Here is a 15,156-nt window from a genome sequence, read left to right on the forward strand (position 1 = left end):
AAAGCATGAGGGACATCTGTTGGGGGGATCATCACAGTAGTTTGGAGAGTATTAAATAGTACACTACATAACACACTTTCTTGTTTTGAGAGAGTTAACATCTACAATTGGAAAGGATACGATTAGTTTTCATTTGATCAAACTCTCAATCATATATTAATACATATTCTATAGCATATGCTGTAGGTATGTAGCCAGAGGCATGTTGAATTTCTTATGTCTTATCTATTTTTGTTCAATTTTAGAATTTAGGGCCTTGTAGAACATTGTCAAAAGATAGTATGTTTAGAGGAGAAAAAGTAAGATGGTGAAGGACTTAGGTATATGAGCAACTGGGTTGTTTAACCTGCAATAAATATATTTGTGGGTATATAGAGTCTAGAACAAGATGGGACCTTCCATACACCTACCCAATCTTCCTTAATCAGTGAGGAATCTGAGGGTGAGAAAATGCCTTAGCTATGTCATATAGGAACAGAGACCTGATTCAAACTTACATCCTCAAAATATGAAGCCAGAGCGCTGTAGAAGGGGTAGAAGTAGAAGAATTTCAGTTCAATAGAAGTAAGAATTTCCTAATAATTGGACTGATCTGGGGCAAATATGACTAGCATATGATCACACAGCTAATATGATGATTCCAAGTCCAGCTCTCAAGCCATATACTATGATGTCTCTCAGGTGCTTAATACAAGCTTGGATGGCATTGAATTGCTCAGAATTCCATAGTTCTAGCCTCCACAATTTTCTTGCACTCCACACCTTTGAGAAATAAACACTTCTGTACTGCAATTCCAGGCCCATTATTGTAATTACATTCACTACTTGTGCATAATGGCTTCACTAATTGCTCATTTGCCTGTCCATCTCCACTATTTGGTTACAGGTCATGGTATATGATTTATTTTTACTATGTAATTTTGAGCCTAGAATCATAGTATGCTACGCGCACAGAGAATGCAGATGACATAGAATGTATTTGTGTTTTCCTGCCTGGAACATAACAAGCAAAATACTTTAGTGTTTTCACCCTAAATATGAAATGGAGAAAGCATTTGCACCTATGCTAGGTGTACAATGACAAAAATGACATATTTCCTAATCTTAAGGAGATCATAGTCAATTGAACTACTGCAGTATGTAAAGAAGTACAGAAATATTGAGTGTGTGCAGAAAAGTGATAAATAATTTCTAAACTGAGGGTTAAAAATGAAAATAAGTAGGAAATTCCAAATACAAGACACTTGGCCACTGCTTAAAACTAAACTAGAGAGTCTAAGAGATGTAGATGAGAAGGAAGCACAGTTCACACACAGGGGAGAGAGAATGAAATATATTAAATACTTACTCTATGCTAGTCAGTAAGTTCAGAAGATAGATATGCAAGGAACCTAAGTAGAGCCCATGCTTAAGTATTTTGCATTGTAATGAGGGAAGACAATATATAAGAGGGAAATGGAATGGAGGAAGCCTATGCAGCAGGGAAAGAGAAAGAGGAATCTAAAGATAGAGAACAGGTATCTGTCATGATATTGTTTATTTAGGTGAAAGAAAGATAATAAATACATTTCAATTGAACTTTCAAGCTCAGATATCAATATTCCTTATTTTTGAAGTGGCAATGTGGACTATAAATGGTTACAGGTTCCTGTTATACCTTCTCTCTAAACTACTCCTTCCCTTCCCTCCTATATTGACTCTCCTTCAAGTGAAAATTTATTAGGAGTAAGAAGAGAATACAGAGTTAAGGCTGAGAAGATTTCTTTCAAAATTAGCAACTCCTTATGTGTGGGTTAAGATACCCTGGGCATAAAACAAAACAAAATAAAAATTCACTGATTTTGGAGTCACAATGCTGAGATCAATTTCTGACTCTGTGTTTTGTTTGTTTGTTTGTTTTCCCTACTCTAATGACCTTGGACAAGTCAAGCAACTCTCTGACCCTTAATTTCTTCATCCATAAGCAATAGCTTGAGAATTGACTAATATTTTGAAACTTGTAGTTTCAAGTGACTACTCTCAATTCTGAGAAGGAATTTGAGACTATTTGGGTATTTGGTTTGCGCGACAGAATGGTGCTATACCCAGTGTTCTTAGTAAATATGGAAGAAAGGGAGGGAAGGAGAAAGGGAGACAGAGAGAGAGAGAGAGAGAGAGAGAGACAGACAGACAGACAGACAGACAGAGACAGAGACAGAGAGACAGAGAGAGACAGAGAGACAGACAGACAGAGACAGAGACAGAGAGAGAGACAGAGACAGAGACAGAGAGACAGAGAGAGAGACAGAGAGAGAGAGAGACAGACAGAAACAGAGAGAGAGAGAGAGACAGAAACAGAGAGAGAGAGAGAGAGAGAGAGAGAGAGAGAGAGAGAGAGAGAGAGAGAGAACTGACCTGTAGTTAAGAAGAAAAAAATAAATGGAGCTATTGAAATGGAAAATTCAGAGCATAAGCACATGGCTGAAACTACTACTGATTCAAGGGCTGAGAAAATTTCCAAGAAAAGATTTGCTCTTTTCCCAGCTTCCATTCCCTAGGTCTGTCCATTAATATACCCCCTAACTGTTCTCCATTCATTGTTTCCTTTAAGTTTTGCTTCAAAAGAAAGCAAGGTTTAACTAACACAAACTTCATAAATCAGAGGAGAAGAATCCATTTGTGCATGAAGTCTTCTCATGTCATTGCTAACCAAAAATATAAACAAAGAAAAAAGAAAGGAAGATGCCAAGCCTAGAGGCCTGTATTGGGCTACCCGAGTCTTTCTTACCTGTCCAGGTCTTCGGCTGGCCACGCCGGATGCACATATGAGAGAAAGGACGTTCCAGAGTCAAACAGGGGTTGAGCTTTATTACAGGGTTTCGGTTACAAGTGCAGGGGGTCTTCTTTCTTAGGACGAAGAGGGGGAGATTTCCTAAGAAGGCTAAGCTTAAGGGAATGGAAGTAGAAGTACAAGCGGGGAGAGAGGGGGAGGGGAGAGAGGAAAGAAAAGAAGCGGAGCCCTACTTTTCTCTTTGGCTCCACACGTGCTAAGAGCTTTTAGGCTTCCTCAGTCCTACTTAATCTTCAGCCACACAGTTTGCATCTCAATACCGTGCTGTTAGGTAACTAGGTGTGCTCCAATCCGGGACGACCTCGAGGGCAGGGAGACTCCACCCATCAGGTATCTCCGGGGGAGAGGCGGAAATACCCGAGCTAGCCGAGCTAGCTCGGTCTGACCTTCTCGAACCCCCGCTGTTCATGGAGGGCCTCGTAAGACTCTAAGATTTAGAAGTCCCACTTTTACCTGCCCGAGACTGTCCACACGGAATTGAGCTTCCAGTCCCAACAGGAAGAAGGAAGGACAGAAAGAATAAAAACCACAAATATAATAGAGTGCAGTTGACTAAATTTCTAGAGAAAAAAGTGAGGGAGTTGGGATAGATTATTTCACTTTTTACATTAGACTTTTTTGTTATTTATTTTTCAGTGTTCTCCAATCACTACCGTATAACTTAGATGTTTTTGCCTCCCTTCCTGTCCCTTTCCCCTGCATCCCCTACTCCCCAAGACAGCATGCAATTTTATGTAGTTTCTACATATACATTCTTATTAAATACATTTTCACCATAGTCATGTTGTATAGAAGAATTAAAATGAATGGCAAAATCATGTAACAAACCAAAATCTAACACAAAAGAAAATGATCTGCTATATTCTATGATTGAATTCCATACTTCTATCTCTGGATGTGGAAGGCTAGATTAGTTCTAAAGTTCCCGCTACTTGAAGCTATGATCTGTGATTATATGTATTTCATATATAATTCTAGCTCAAGAGGATAAAGTGAGACTGGTGACCTTACACAGTCCTCCCCCACTCAAAACAAAGTTAAGTAAAGTCATGTCATCATTTCAATGATGTCATGGTCTTCAAAAATGAAGTATGAACATAACCTGTAAGTAGACCCAGCTGCCTGAATAGGGACCTAGCTAGCTGGATAGCTCAGTTCATCCTCTCAATTCTGTCTCCTCTTCCTCTTCCTTCTTCTCTCCAAAGGAAGATGAATTTGGATGGCCAGAGGATGCCCAGTTAACTTGGGATTAACTGGCTAGATTTCTTTCTTCCTTTCTTTCTTTCCCCTCCTGGCTGAAAAGTGATTATCAAGAGCAACTGTTGGCTTTCCCTCCCAGTCTGATTTGGTTATTTTTTTTTCTTTTGTTAATTAAAGTGACCATTCCCTGAAAAATTCTTGAAATAGCATGCACTTTCTAGAGTGCTCCCATCAAGCCCCACCAAATACCAGTAAAAATAGCTCTAAACAAATTCTGGAGCTACATAACTTATAGAATGATGGAGTGAAACAGATCTCTAGCCTATGACAGCTGGGAAGATCTCCAGGGAAGTATCTGTCACTGCACATTGGGAGTGGAGCACGGTTCAGAGTGGACTGGGCTGGTAGAGACAAGACCTAAGCAGGCCTTGGGGGGAATGAATCTCTTGCAGCTGTGGAAGTTTCCAGACTTCAGAACCCCAAAACGCTTAGGACAAATTGGAAGTTCAGTGGGAAAAGCCTATGGGACCAGTGCAGGATAGTGGAGTTGTCCAGCCCCAACTCCAATGCAACAGATGGGGAAGGGTCAGAGGAATCCCCAGCAGCCACAGCAGCTGCAGGGGCAGCTGCAGCCACTGCATTTGGAGCTCTATGCCCAAAAAATGTGGGAGAATCGAGCTACTGACTGTGCAGCCCCCGCATCCCACTGGAAGCAGAGAATTGTCTTGACAAAGAGCTCAAAAGTCAAATAAATGGCTGGGGAAATGAGTAAAAACTGAAAAAAAAAAACCATTAGGACTACAGAGTCTTGTTTTGGCGAAGAGGAAGACCAAAGCATGCAAACAGAAGAAAACAAAGTCAAAAGCCTCCAAGAAAACTATACATTGGTCTCAGGCCCCAGAAGAATTCAGAAAGGATTTTGAAAATCAGCTAAGAGAAGCAGAGCAAAAATTGAGAAGATAAGTGACAGCGATGCAAGAAAATCATGAAAAACGAGTCAATTGCTTGCTAAAGGAGACACAAAATGCTGAAGAAAATAACACTTTAAAAAATAGACTAATCCAAATAGCAAAAGAGATCCAAAAAGTCAATGAGGAAAAGAATGCCCTAAATGGCAGAACTGGCCACATGGAAAAGGAGATCCAAAAGCTCACTGAAGAAAATATTTCCTGAAATATTAGAATGGAGAAAATGGAAGCTAATGACTTTATGAAAAATTAAGAAATTATAAAAAAAACAAAGGAATGAAAAAATAGAAGACAATGTGAAATATCTCATTGGGAAAAAAAAATTGACCTGGAAAATAGATCCAGGAGAGAATATTGAAAATTTATGAGAATACCTTAAAGCCATGATCAAAAAGAGAGCATAGACATCATCTTTCATGAAGTTATCTAGGAAACCTTCCCTGATATTCTAGAACCAAAGGGTAAAACAAATATTGAAAGAACCCACTGATTACCTCCTGCAAGAGATCCTAAAAGAAAAGCTCCTGGAAATATTTTAGTAAAATTCTAGAGCTCCCAAGTCAAGGAGAAAATACTGCAAGCAGTCAGAAAGAAACAATTCCAATATTGTGGAAAGACAATCAGGATAACACAAAATCTAGCAGCTTCTACAGTAAGGGATAGAAGGGCTTGGAATATGATTTTCCAGAAATCAAAGGAGCTAGGATTAAAATGAAGAATCACTACCCAGAAAAACTGAGTATAATACTTCAGGGGAGAAAATGGTCATTCAAAGAGATAGAGAACTTTCAAGCATTCTTGAAGGAGAGACCAGAGTTAAATAGAAAATTTGAATTTCAAGCACAAGAATCAAGAGAAGCGTGAAAAGGTAAACAGGAAAAAGAATTCATAAGGGACTTTCTAAAGTTGAACTGTTTATGTTCTTACATGGAAAGGTAATATTTGTAAGTCTTGAGACTTCTCTCTGTATTTAGGTAGTTGGAGGGATTATATACATATAGATAGAGGGCATAGGGTGAGTTGAATAGGAAGAGATGATATCTAAAAAATAAAACTAAGGAGTTAGAGAGGAATATAGTGGGAGGAGAAAGGGAGAAATAGAATGGGGCAAAATATCTTTCATAAAAAGACAAGAAAAAGCTTTATCAATGGAGGGAAAAAGGGGAGAGGTAAGAGGGGAAAAGTGAAGCTTATTTTCATCACATTTGGTTTAAGGAGGGAATAACATGTACACTCAATGTGTTATGAAAATGAATTTTACACTGCAGGAAAGTAGGGGAGAAGGGGGTAAGTGGGGTGTGGTGGGGTGATAGATGCGAGGGTAGAAGGAAGGAAGGGGTAATTAGAAATAAACATTTTTAGGGAGAGACAAGGTCAAAAGAGAGAATAGAACAAATGGGGAGGCAGGACAGGATGGAGGGAACTATAGTTAGTCTTTCACAACATGACTTTTATGGAAGTCTTTTCCGTAACTACACATGTATAACTTGACCTAATTGCTTGCCTTTTCAGTGGTGATGGATGGAGATGGAGGAAGGGAGAGAAGTTGGAACTCCAAGTTTTAAAAACAAATGTTAGAAATTGTTTTTACATGGAACTAGGAAATAAGAAATACAGGTAATGGGGTATAGAAATCTATCTTGCCTACAAGAAAATAGAGGAGATGAGGATAAGGGAAGGGAGGGGTATGCTGTAAGGGAGGGCAGATTGGGGGAAGGGAGTAATCAGAATTCACAATGTCTTGGGGTGGGGGAAGGTGTGTGATGGGGAGAAAATTTGTAATTTAAAATCTTGTGGAAATTAAAAATAAATAAATATTTTTAAAGGGGCCTATTGTACCTCTCCTCACTCTGAGTACCTGAAGAGGAGTTAGCCAAAAAAGGCCAAGGAGTCCCATTGCATCCTGGATCATCTCCAGTCATCCTAATGAATATCTGGTCACTGGATTCAGGTGGCTCAGGAGGAGAAAGACAGGCTGGTGACCTTACACATCCCTCCCTCACTCAAAACATAGTCAAGTGCAAGTCATGTCATTATTTGTCTAATGTCATGGTCTTCCTTGAAAACAAAAGACAAAAACACATCCCTACAATTCCTAACATCTGAATTCAATCATCATAAGGTTTTAGTTCAAGGTGACTTGTATTATTTTTTAAATCTCCTAAGACTACTTTTAATTTGTTTTTATGGTTAATTTGACTAGCCGCAGGACAATTGACAAACCAAGAGAAATAGAATAAAGAGAATTTTCTCTGTGAATTCAATATTGCAATCAGTTTGGAAAATAGATTGTATTTCAGATCAATATGTACTCTAATTTATTCCTCTTTTGTGGGGATAATTTTTGAGGGAGGAGGAGTGGACCTTATTTCAGAATTCTAGCATATAATCCAAATATTCCATAAAAGGTAGTCATTGGGATGGAATTGAGCACTGGAAAAGAACAACTATGGGCCCTTTTGGCTGAGAGGCAGGGTTCCTTCCCTCTCCCACTCCAGCCAGAAAAAGGTGGGAGGCTCAGAACTTCTCTTTCTTCAACCTGACCCAGTTCCCACAAAGCTCTGAATACCCACCCTTTGCCATGTAGATGTTGATACCTTTTCCCTCTCACCCACCTCTTCCCAACCTTAACTGCTTCCAAAAGGATTCTATAGCCCAACTTGACTCTGAACCTTGATCCCACTCTCCTCATGGTTAGGGACTATCTGCTTTCCATTTATCTCCCAAATGTTGCTTAGAGTGCCAAGTAGTTTGACTCTTTCCCTCCCTAATCCACATCCACACACTCTTTCCTTCCATAATGACTACTTTCATAAATTTTGAGTTCTTTCCTGTTAGAATATGAACTCTTGGGGATGAGATACTTCATTTTTGCATTTAGCAGAATGCCTGACAACATAATAAGGATTTCATAAATGTCTATTCACTGTTCATTTTTTAAGAGTTTTTATACAAGATACTGAAATTTAGAGGATATGATAGCACTAACCTTGTATCAGTCAGCCATTTTAGCATTTACTAAGATCTTATTACCTACTTATCACTATGCTACGTCCTGGAAATAGAATTATAAGCAGAAAGTTTTTGCCCTTAAAATGCTTACATTCTAATGCAGGAAGAAAACACAAGTTAGAAAAGTAGGAGGAGAAGGGAAGGAGTCCTCTGTGGTTGTAGTCAGGAGAGGGATGAAGACAAAGCTAAACAGGATGCTCTCCACAAATGGAGATTCTAGAAGAAGAGGTCTTAGGGCAAATGGCATTTCCAATGTGTGAATTCTGGGCTGACGGGATCTTCTATAAAAAGATATTTCTGAGATATTACAGTAGTCCATCAAGGTGCAGCCATCATTGCCTGGGTTCATAAATTTCTGCTTCCCCCAGTCTAGAAGATATGACTCAAATGTAATTTCATTTCCTTCATTAGCTCTCCTTGTCTTTCCCCTTCCCTTTCTCACTGCCTTGATCCAGACACTAACTTCCCCTACAGATATAGCTCTAGTCTCGTTCCTCCCTGACACTAACCCCAGTCTCTGCCCCTGCCCCTGCCCCAGCCCCACCACAGGCTCAGGGCCAGGCTCCAGCATTGGCCCTCTCCGCCCTTGGCTCCTCGGGCCATTCCCCAGTGGCCACATGGTCGGTCTGTACCTGGTCATCCTCACCTCCATGTGGACAGCTACTAGTGTCACCAGTAGGGCACAGTCCACATCATCGCCACTCTGCTGGGAACAATTGACAAACATTTAGTAGAAATCACCAACTGCTTTTCAGTGTCACATAATGAGTCTGAGGATGAGGTTGCTGTGGACTTGGAATTTGCTAAGAATACGTATGAATTACACAAGAAAGTCTCTCCAAATGAGCTTATTCTGGGCTGGTACGCTGCAGGTCATGACCTCACAGAACACTAGGTACTGATGCACAAGTATTATAGCCAGGAAGCCCATAGGGTCATTCACCTCACTGTGGACACCAGCCTCCAGAATGAACGAATGAGTATCAAAGTACTCGGTGCTTCTATGGGTATTCCTGGAAAAACAATGGGAGTGATGTTCACTTCACTGACAGTAAAATAGGTCTACTATGATACTGAGAGAATTGGAATTGACCTTGCTACGAAGATATGTTTCATCCCCAACCCTGTGATTGACCTTTCAAGTGATCTGCAGCAAGTTGGTGGGGCATCAGCCAGGATACAGGATGCTCTAAGCACAATGTTGCAGTAAGCTGAGGATGTGCTGTCTAGAAGGTTATCAGCTGACAACACTGTGGGTCGCTTCCTGATGGGGCTGGTTAACAAGTTCCCAAGGTTCCAAAATTGCCCCTGAGGCCTTTGAGACCATGCTGAACAGCAACAGCAATGACCTCTTGATGGTGACTTACCTTGCCAATCTAACCCAGTCACAAATTGCTCTCAAAGAGAAACTTGTGAGCCTGTGAGGAAACCCAATGAGCAGCACCTACAGCCAGCAATTCCACCTGATGTGGGTCCTCCCTTGGTCTAACCCATAGGATAGAGCAGAATTCTTCTTTAACCATCATCTTTAAGTTGCCTGTTTAAGTAACTGAGCTGTTTATAACTCCAAATAAACCACAGACATTCCTTTTCCCCAGGGAACAAAAGATAGAAAACCTGCCACTTATAATAATTTTGGTGACCTTGAATTATTTGTTATTATTGTTTTTTGTTTCTCTTTTTCCTTATTTGCTTAGATCATTAGCTCAATTTCCCCTTTGTATTTGGGTACATACTGGCTTTGGAACTAATATGTATTTACTGTGCACGTTTGGGTTCATAGTAGATTTAGATACAGCTTGGCTTCTGATTCAGTTAGTGAAGTTTTCCTACTGTTCAATTTCCCTGTGCCATATCCACTGTTTATGTCAGGCTCCTCTGGGTTATTACACTAAGGTAGAGAACTAGGCAGATTTTCTTCAGCTAGAGGTTTCAGGGGAGTGTTAATTGACAATTAGGAAATGATTCAAACACAAGGAACACTGCCAAACAGGTCTGGCTAAAATTATGAGCACAAGGAATTTCTTAACTTCTTCTAAATAACTGTCAATCAAAACATTAATTATGTGAATGTGAAATATAAAGGAATAAAATTATAGAAATAAAATGATAGTAGAAAACAAAGATAAAATTGTTAAAGTATATTTGTTTTATATTTTTAATGTTCAAACAGTTTCCTTTGTATCAATTGTACTTTTTCTTTCTTCACTTCTAAATTTTGCTTTCCAAAATTATTTAGGTATCTTTGTCTCACCTTTTTGTTTATTAGAATTTTTCTAGTAGTTTTTCTTTTCACAATTAGAAAATTACTTTCCTGAAATATACAGTAAGTTCTGATTTATCTGGTATCCTCAGGAAATTAGGTTTTTCACATAAGTAATTTTTTTCTGGAAAACCAAGCTTATGCACTATTTTTGGTTATAGTTGTATCTTACATGTCATCTAGTTCAATCCTCTCATTTTAATGATATGGAATCTAAGACCTGGACTAATTCAGTAGCGTTCTCCTTCGTCTTCTTGCCTCCAGTTTGTCCCCATTCCTATCATGTCCTGCTAAGCTGTGAAAGTGATTTTTCTAAAGAGCAGCTCTGTTCATATCACTCTCTAGTTAGTACTCTTCAATTATCCAATTATCTCCCTACTATATCCAGTATCAAATATAGAACCCGCTGTCTTTTAAAGTCTTTCAGATCTACTCCTTTCTTATGTTTTTCAGTCTTCTTACACCTTGCTACCTTCTACATATATCGAAATCTAGTGACACTGGCTTACTGTACTATCCACAAGACACTCTATATTCCATTTCAAGGAGATTTCAATGGTTGTCTCCAATGCTTGGAATTCCATGATTCTTCATCATTATCTCCTGCTTCCCCTGACTTCCTCCCAATCTCATCTAAAGTCTCACTTATTGCAGGAAGTAATTCTCAGTCTTCAGTAATCTTATTTCCTTCCTTGTGAGACTTTTTAGAATACCCAGCCTAGAGTAATAAAGACTTAATTTAAGTTTTCTTGGCATTTCCTGGCTATGTGACCCTGGGCAAGTTACTCATCCTTATGATTGACTCTATCTGGCAGGGTTATTGTAAGGGTCAAATGAAATGATAGTTGTAAAGTGCATAGTGAAATCTAAAGGGCTATATAAATATTTTCTGCTAATTTGTAATCTCAGTTAAGCACAATGCCTGGAACAGAGTAGATACTTAAAAACCTTTGGTTGACTGATGAAGTCAAATGACTTATCCAAAGTCACACAATAAGTAATAAAATAGAAAATTCAAACGGTGAACAGTTTTCTACTTGAAGTCTGACATTTACTATTGAGTGGACCCAGTAAAGTTTACCCTTTTAGAACAGTTAACTTATCCATAAAATTATAATAATAAGTACTAGCCTAAAGGGGTTATTGTAAGGGTCAAATTAAATAAGGTGTTTAAAATACTTTTGCAAATTCTATAGGACTGCTATTATCATTGGTTTACTTTCAGCTCCTCTTTTACCTCTTCCACACCTTGCTTCTACTTTCTTTCTCCTTCTCCTTTTTCTCCATCTCCTTCATTTTGTTCTTCTTTTCCTTCTTCTGGCATATATTTCCTTCTCACTATTTTGAGTTCCTCTTTTATCAATTGCACACTATATCTACATATTTCAGGAATGTTCAAATGCAGATATAAGCAAAAGAGTTCACTGTATACATTAGAATATAAATGAATGAATCTAATGATTTGTAGATAAAATATGAATGCTTGAAATTATTTCTTCTCACTACACATGGTTTGTTTCTCTGGATATCCATTTATCATTAAGAATCAGCCACATTGCAATAACACATCACCCTTTTAATGTCCAATAGCATGATGCTTAGCTTCACTGTGCATTGGCAGGCTATTTTTTACAGGTTTCTAAACAGATGGTTTTATATCAGGACAACTTAACAAGCCACAGAACAAATAGAAATGAAGCCTTTACTAGCAGTACTGCTTTTCACTGTGCACATTTCTGCCAAATCAAGCATATTGTGCATATTTTTCCCTCAAAATTCAATTTCACAACTTGTAAATGTGTATTTATCAGTTTAGAAGATGGCAAATGCTTCCATTATTTTTAAAAATTTGGATATTTATGATAACATATTTGTAAACATCTTTTACATGATATAGCAGGATAATTACTTTTAGAAAAACATCTTTTTTACCCTTCTCTCTACCTGCAGACCCTCGCAGGGTGGGTAGAAGGGGATAGGTCTGACCATGGTAACTTAAATACCAAATCTGATAAGTGCTCATTTATGACCCTTCCTGTTTAGGTGAAAACTCCATAGTGAAATACCACAATAAGACAACACATTATCCAATAGTTACACAGGAAGAAGTAAGTGTGATTCCTTAGTTTTTGAAATCTTGAGAATGAAGTCTTCTTTTCCTTTTTTTTGTTCTTTTTTTTAAGGTCTTCTTGACAGTACATATAAAAAGTGCTTGGGAAAAAAAGCAAAAGATTCATGGGAAAAAATAGCTTTGTGCTAATGCACTGTTTGTACCTGGACATTAGGCTTGTTGTATGACTGATTATGTAAAGGAAAGGGTAGGGAGTTTATGAATATTGACAATTTATGGAACAAATAATTTTCTTGATTTTTCTTTTTTCATATTGCGCATATATGTGGGGATATTCTTAATTTTGGATACTTTGAATAGAAATAGCATTCTTCAAAATGGATTACTCCAGACGTATGAAACATATAGCTTAATTTGTGCATGTGTATTGCATACACATATAGGTGCACATGCATACATATATATGCTGATACATACAATATTATTCAGTTGTATTTTAAAAGTAACGGTGTATGTACAGTTTCATAAGCATACTCTCACTCCATCTCACACACATACACAAAATATTTATCCTTAGAAATTAACTTGTCTAGTGCACTGAGTACTGAAAATGTTGACTGATAACTGGTTTCATTAGAAATGTTCCTATGTAGGCTAATATACTAAATATACATACACGCGAGTATTTAATTGTATACATAAGAACAACTGTGAATAAATGCATATATTTTCATGTGTACTTTCACATGGTTCCTGCCATTTCAAGAATCATAACTTTTATTCCTATACTACACACTTCATATTTACTGAAACTATCTTTTTTCTTATCTATGAAACTATTAGACTCAGAATAAAATGCATATTATATTCCTTATTATATTTAAATATTAGCTGTAAAGAAAACTTTTAATCAAATTGAATGGACAGTCTCAGGAAGTCATGGGCTCTCCTTTATGGAGGTTTTCAAACCAAAGCTTTGATCATTTCTTAGGTATGAGTTGGATTATGAATCTTGCATATGAGTCTCTATGGTAACCTCTAAGTCCAAAATTGTAAATCGATGATTCTGTCACATGCCCAACATTGTTTGGGAAAATATAATAATGCAATTAGTCTGTTATGTAGACTTATTTCGATACATGATCCAGTGATGAAGAGTATTTCTGATTTTATATTTCTACAATATCTATAGTTCATAGCATTCTTTTTGCAAATACTGATGGGAATAGAAAAGGCATTTGAATCATTTCTTGCACTTCACTACAAGTGATAGTAATCCCTTTATCCTTTGCTAGGTTAGTCAGTTTGTTCTCAACAAATTGGATTTCCTGTTGCTCTAGGTGATTCATGTCGAATATACAGCTTTAAGTCAACAAAGGGATTGCAGAGGAAGCTTGAGTTCTCCAGAAGTCCTTTTGTGTTGGACACACAGATTTACATGGGATAGGTTTAGTCACTGATACCTAAGTCTACCTCTAAATATAAAAGTTTCCAGCTTTCAAATCCACAATTGGAAGAGAGGAAAAAGTAGGTGGGATGCTGAAAGGAATGGGCAGAAGAGTGGAACCTAGGTTCAGGTCCTGTGTATGATATATCCTAGTTATGAGACGAACATTTACTTTCCCAGTTTCCAGGGAATATGAAAGACTCAACAACAGTTTTAATCAGTCAATTAATCAGTAAACATTTATTAAGGGCACAATATAGCATAATAGAAATAGTGTCCTGGAGTCAGAGGAATTTTCTTCAGATTTCACCTCTGTTACTATTTGTATTATATCAGGCAAGTCTCAACTTCCTTATAACTCAGTTTCCATATATCTAAAAACAAACACAAATTGAAGGGTGGAAGAGAGGATCTCTGAGTTTCTTTAAAGTCATAGATCAAATTTCCTGCAATCCTAATTTTGTGTGTGCTTTTGTAAATAAAATTTCTCTACCAAAAGTTGCTCACAATGATAAAATCGCAGATCTGCAATTTTCCCTGCACCATCAAAAAACTGAAATGTTTTCTGTATTGATATTCGTCTGACTATACATACATTCAGTAGATCAGTAGATCAGTAATGAGGTATCTTTTGAAGTCTGCTGATTTTAAGAATTCAATATGTTCCTTTTGATTTTTCTTCTTAAGTGCCCCACATTAAAAATATCAGGATGGGGGATGAGAGTGGGCAGAATAGGATAAGAATGTGATGACATTGCATCTTAATTGAACTTTCAAATATAATAAAATTTTATTTCTGAAAATTTTCAGAGCTGTCAGACACTATGAACACATTTCTATAAGAAGAGAAAGCATGAGCAAATTCAGATGCTATCTTCTACTATCCAGGGGAGGGAGTGTGAGGATCCTTCCATACTATTGCAACATTTTTCTAGGCAATGCTTTAAGGAACTTGGAGAAGTAGGCCACCTTCTAAGCGCAGGGAGAAGTGCATAGAGGAGGGCTTTTAACTAGCACAGCATTTCATTCAAGAAGACAGCTTCAAGACTTCATTTAAAATTATCAGGGGCACATTATCTGGGTACACAACAAGAAGCAATTATTGGTTTAATTAGCCTGCATTCACCACGTCGCCCTCTTTCTCTTTGTTCGATTGCCAGGCAATTTTCTACAATCATTAAGCAAGGGAACTATAATTCCACAATGACCTAATCTGTAGTTCCTTCTTATCACAATGGAATATTTTAAAGTTATTTATGACTGTCCTCAATAAGAACTCAGTCCATGGGGCAGAAAACACTTTGCGTTTCTAAAAATTCCATATTCATTGACATGCCCTAAATTCATGCAGTAGTTCATATTTTT

General features: G+C 37.7%; 1 pseudogene; it reads left to right on the top strand.

Moving 5' to 3' along the window:
• The first annotated feature begins 4,605 nt into the window (after nt 1-4,605).
• LOC140512142 (eukaryotic translation initiation factor 3 subunit F pseudogene) lies at nt 4,606-9,434 on the top strand (annotated as a pseudogene).
• Nucleotides 9,435-15,156: the final 5,722 nt, after the last annotated feature.

The sequence above is a fragment of the Notamacropus eugenii genome, chromosome 6 (assembly GCF_028372415.1).
Source record: "Notamacropus eugenii isolate mMacEug1 chromosome 6, mMacEug1.pri_v2, whole genome shotgun sequence".
Taxonomy (NCBI): Eukaryota; Metazoa; Chordata; class Mammalia; order Diprotodontia; family Macropodidae; genus Notamacropus; species Notamacropus eugenii.